This window comes from Sardina pilchardus, chromosome 2 (genome assembly GCF_963854185.1).
Source record: "Sardina pilchardus chromosome 2, fSarPil1.1, whole genome shotgun sequence".
In the NCBI taxonomy this organism is placed as follows: domain Eukaryota; kingdom Metazoa; phylum Chordata; class Actinopteri; order Clupeiformes; family Clupeidae; genus Sardina; species Sardina pilchardus.
In genome coordinates this window covers 37,509,826-37,514,798 of record NC_084995.1, presented here as the reverse complement: position 1 = coordinate 37,514,798, position 4,973 = coordinate 37,509,826, and positions in this window count along the sequence as shown.

The window sequence follows — 4,973 nt, the reverse complement described above, 5'->3', positions numbered from 1 at the left end:
CACCCTGAAGGAAACGGGCCGAGGCACTCAGGAGACAAGAGGGAGGATGCTGCGGATCCGCGAATTCCTCCACTGATAGAAACCCACTAGGGGGCCATCACCAGCAGGACATGCTGATGCTATATGGGCTGCTCACGTGGACCTATAGGAAGAGAGGCACACTGTGCAGGACAGCTGTTTGATCGCAGGAGGAAGCAGCGCACCGTTGCTAAGGCGAGCCCAGAGAGAAGAGGAGGAAAAGGAATGAAATGAAGAGCTGTCGTGACTGGGGTGGGGTGGCAGATTGGAAACAAGTAAAATAGCAGATAGACCAGATGCAGTTGAAATACTTTGTTTGATTAGAGGGAGAACAATGTTTCGGAATATACAGTGAAATGTGCAGTGGCGAAGCAATCTTTTGAATGGATTTCCTGTCTATGGGGTGGCAGAAGAATGGTTCCTAGGAGAAAGAAAAAAACAAACAAACAAACAAACAATCAAAAGAATTTCTGGTCTCTGCTCCCAATACTGATGGAAAAAAGACTAAAGAAAACAAAGCAAGACTAAACAAACATATCACAGACTATGGAAACAATGTTCAGCCATAAGCCAGGATTGTTAAGAATGGGATAAGTGGTAATTTACTGGTTTCTGACCTGAAGTTTCAACAAAACAACATTTCAGAAGTTATGCCTGAAACTCGTATATTCTCAGTTTGGACACAGGCGGTCAACAAGTTGGCAGATTTCCGCAGACAGCCAAATAAATACAACTGGGAAAACAGTGTGGACAGGATGCTCTCATGGTCCTCTCTGGATGGATGAAATCTCTGCTCTCTCTCTCTCTCTCTCTCTCTCTCTCTCTCTCTCTCTCTCTCTCTCTCTCTCTCTCTCTCTCTCTCTCTCTCTCTCTCTCCATGACCTTTGATCAGATGTGATCGTTACCATGGTTGTTTGAAGCTCGTAATCCTTTTTATATTCAGCTACTGTACATTCAGCATATTTCAAATAAAGTTTTTAAGATACGAATTAGCCAACCAGAGTAGACATTAAATCAGCTTATTGTGCAGTGCTCAGCTGCATTGTTTGTGGATGTGAAGGACATGCAATGAGAGCGTTAATTTTTTCCTGGAGCCTTTCCTCTGATGCTCCCATATAGCCTTGACCTGATGGGTGACTCCACTGCATGCAGGTGGCCCAGTGCCCATTGAGCAAATGTGGTCACTTTCCAACTGATCTCAGTTGCCTGCTGATTATGGGAGCACTTTGCGGTTTCCCTTCCCATGTCCCCCTGTCTCCCAAGGAGCACCGTTAGTGTGAGAGATGTGCTGCTGGCTATCAGGGCCTTTGAAGTTCATTTGCAGAAGGAGCTTGAGACAATATGCTTCTTGATCTGTGAGACTCGACAGGCTGCCAATTGTGAGAGTTTTACCTCCCGCCGCTAATGGCTACTCTACAGTATGTGACAAGGGGGGATGCAGAAGCAATGCTCTACAGGTCAAGGCAACATCTCTGGATGCTGTGCCTCAAAAGCTTGCTGAGACCCCCTCCACTCCATCTCCCCCATCCCTCCCCACGCCTCCCTCCTAGCGCCCCCTGTGCTTGTCTAGCAAAGCTTTATTGGATAGGTCTACCTGACCTGGAGGTGGTATTTTTTTATATGATGTGTGCTGTGTTGTAAATAACGTTTGTCCATATCTGAACTATCAACTATATCTGAAATGAAATAGATTTAAATAGGCCTGTGAAGTGACCTTTGGATACCCTCTACAGCCACTTCTCCAATGTCCCATTCAAAGCCAATACAGACTAAGATGACTGGTGGATAACATAGGCTACATGAAAAAAAACCCTGCTTATTCTATGTCACAAAAATGGAACTTGAGGAATAATACATAAGTCAGCTACACTAGGTTCCCAAATAACAAGATAATTATGTCTATATGTAGAAATACAGCAACCACAGTGTAAATGTCCCTGCCTTAAAATCCTACAGTTGTTGTCACCCACATTGGCACTTTCATCAAACTCTTTATCTGTAATGTAGGTGGAGGAATAACCAAGGTAAGAAAAAATAATGTTTGTGTTTCAACAGCCTTACGATTGCAAAAACATATTGAGCAGATATATTGAAGTGTAACTCCGGCGAAAATTGACCCTAGGGTCTTTTTCTACATTGAAAAACATCAAACAAGACAACATTTTTCGTTGATCAACCGCTACAGAGCTTGCCACAGTATACACTCGAGAGATTGTGAAAACTTGCTGGATTTCGCTTTTAAAGGAGAGTTCTTGCTATACATTTTTACGTTTGATTTATTGAAGTAAAACGCAGTCAAAACAACAATCAAATGAACTACGCACTCCATGCCAATCATTTCATAATACAATACCTGCAGGACCATTTGTATGGCCCACGCAATATAACTGGATGGTCTACAACCCTACAACTTCCACTGGTGACTTTAGTTCTTTGATGTCATTTTATGAATCAAATGTAAAGAGGAGGATAGGTGATATAAGAAAATAAAACTAAAACTAAAACAAACAAACAAAAGAAAATGCAGTAGAATGATCTCCTACCTTAATTTTAGTATTTTAAAAGAACATAGATATTGGCATTAAAATCATTATAATTCAAAATTCATATATTCACAATTATATGAAATATAATTATACAATATATTTTATCCACCCCATTGCAACGAGACAACAAATACAATGAGATCTTTAATACACATTTGTCTTAGTCACTGTAAGTTCCTTTACGTCATGCCAGAGCCCTGTGGATGCCAACTTAAGCTCATAAATTCAAATACAAAGCAGACAGCACATCCTGCTGCAATGGGAGTGCACAGAGGGTAGTGTTGCTGAGGAGCATTCATCAGGGGAGATGGTGCTGGCTGAGAAACTACAGGATCTCCTCACAGCATCCACTCCAGGGAAAGGGAATACTCGTCTGTCTCCCATTCTGCGGCGATCACCAAGCTTATCATGGGAAGGAAACAATCTGAAAGCAGCTTCCCTCAATTCAATTTTCTTTTTTTTTCTCCCTCTAAAAGGCAAAACAGGTCCCCCCATCTGTCCACAGAAAAATGTGTGAGCTGGTCCAAAGTGTTCACTCAAGTTGAGGAACATAAACCAAATACGGACATCCAACTAATAACATTTGAGCAAAATGACAATTCGTTGGCAAGGCAAGCCACTTTCATGACATGGTGCAGTGCAAGTTTTAAATGTGCAAATATATACATTCAGAACAGAGCATGGGTAATTTCAAGTCCTTATTGTTGATATTTAGGCTAATTGATTCTGATGAAACTCTACAAACCATCGTCACATCTTACCAGGTCCACAGTTGTGAGTCTTGGCTGGACTCCACTTTGAAAGACAAATTGGTCTCCAAGCAAAAGCTGTGCCTATTCATACAACTTGGCAGTCAACCTTGAAGGGAAATGCCAAGCCAACTAGGAACTTCCGCATGTGTTCAACAGCTGATGTCCATTCTACAGGGTCTCTAGGCATGTCCAGAGTAAGAAAAAGGTGGGTAAAATATTGTCACATCCCTTTGAGACACACTACACAACGGGCATTATTCATGGTAGGACTGTGAACTCATGGGAAATATGGTCCCTTTTACCGAATACTAAACAAGTTGATAAAAACAAAGAAAGACGAAGAAAACAAACAAACAAAGAAAACTAGCATATGTTAGACAAAATGATATGCAAGACAATGCACAAAGCTTCATACTGTAGTTGCACTTGATTGCATTTTCCCAAAGTTTCACAACAAAGTCTTCCATGTCTGCTGTATGCTTTTCTACATGCTACTGTATACTTTTCTACATGCTGCTGTGTTAGTCTTAATCCGGTTAATTACCATTCATTGCAGTGTCTCTAGCTGAGGTCCAGCATCTAGACACTGACAATTGCTTTGGAGGGATACAAGAATCCTTGTGCTTTTACGGCAGAACAAAAACCCAGCTGGAGTCTACCAATCCTGCTTAAAAAGCTCCATTATTGGATTAGACTCTCTTCAGTAAAGGCACAGCACTGCCCTCACCTGGAAGAGAACAGCTGTACAGTTGGTGCTGAAGGTGCAGTCTGGAATGAATGAATGAGCGAATGATGATAGAATGACACAAATGCCGCCCCATGTTGACTCCATGGCTACGGCCTTGGGTCACACCTATCCATACTGCTTTCCAAAGGCTGTTATTGACGTCATAGTGGAATCATCTCATCTTCACCACGGTATGGCCAAAGTATAGGGTCACTTGCCTTGACGCGCATATGAACTTAAGTGACATCCCATTCTTAATCTAGAGTTTCCCCTACAGCTTTAGCGTGTATATTTTACAAATCTCCTCAATCGGTCAGTCTGCCTCTTCATGAGCATGATCGCGAGGCTGGAGACTTTATGTCAGGAAGTGCCACCGTCTGCAAATTTAACACCATGGGCAAGACCTTAAGGACAAACATTGATGAGCCAGCTCAACATTCGACACAAATCACATATTTTCTACAATTCATGAGCAAAAACTTTGCTTTTTGACAGACTTTGTCTGCCATTTAAATTACGGCTCTATTTTCCCCTCAAATGTGTTGAGATGTCTTCAGATTTATGTCAGTTCAGTTCAGTTCAATAATTTATTGCCATATCGACACCGTTGATTGGAATTTGTCTTGGTGCCATTCCAGTTGCAAAGGCAGTACATACATACAAAGAATAACAGTACAAGAAAAACACTTACATAGACAATCATTCAAACCAATAAAAACCTGTTAAGCTTGCGCTATTACAACTTCCCATGAAGTGTCTTGTGCAGTTCAGTAAAGTGCATTTGAAAGAGGTAATTTGGGCGCATGAAGGAGCCTAATAGTGGCAGGGTAGATGCTATTACAGAAACAGGATGTTTTACCCCCAAGGCTTTGGACTCTCCTACCAGAGGGCAGTAGTTTGAAGAGGTACCTGGCAGGGTGTGAGGGGTCA